We start from the raw sequence: 619 nt of genomic DNA, 5'->3' as shown, positions 1-619 counted from the left end.
CTTTGAGTCTCCTTTCATAAGGCAGGTTTTCCATTCCTCGGATCATCCTAGTAGCCCATCTCTGAACCTGTTCCAGTTTGAATTCATCCTTCTTAAACATGGGAGACCAGAACTGCACACAGTATTCCAGGTGAGGTCTCACCAGTGCCTTATACAATGGTAATAACACCTCCTTATCTTTGCTGGAAATACCTCACCTGATGCATCCTAAAACCGCATTTGCTTTTTTAACGGCCATATCGCATTGGCGGCTCATAGTCATCCTGCGATCAACCAATATTCCAAGGTCCTTCTCCTCCTCTGTTGTTTCCAACTGATGTGTCCCCAATGTATATCTAAAATTCTTATTATTAATCCCTAAGTGCATGACCTTGCACTTTTCACTATTAAATTTCATCCTATTACTATTACTCCAGTTTACAAGGTCATCCAGATCTTCCTGTAAGATATTCCAGTCCTTCTTTGTGTTAGCAATACCTCCCAGCTTTGTGTCATCCGCAAACTTTATTAGCACATTCCCACTTTTTGTGCCAAGGTCAGTAATAAAAAGATTAAATGAGACTGGTCCAAAAACTGATCCCTGAGGAACTCCACTAGTAACCTCTTATGCTCTGATCAG

The sequence above is a fragment of the Chelonoidis abingdonii genome, chromosome 10 (assembly GCF_003597395.2).
Source record: "Chelonoidis abingdonii isolate Lonesome George chromosome 10, CheloAbing_2.0, whole genome shotgun sequence".
Lineage (NCBI taxonomy): Eukaryota > Metazoa > Chordata > Testudines > Testudinidae > Chelonoidis > Chelonoidis abingdonii.
This window is presented reverse-complemented; position numbering follows the sequence as displayed.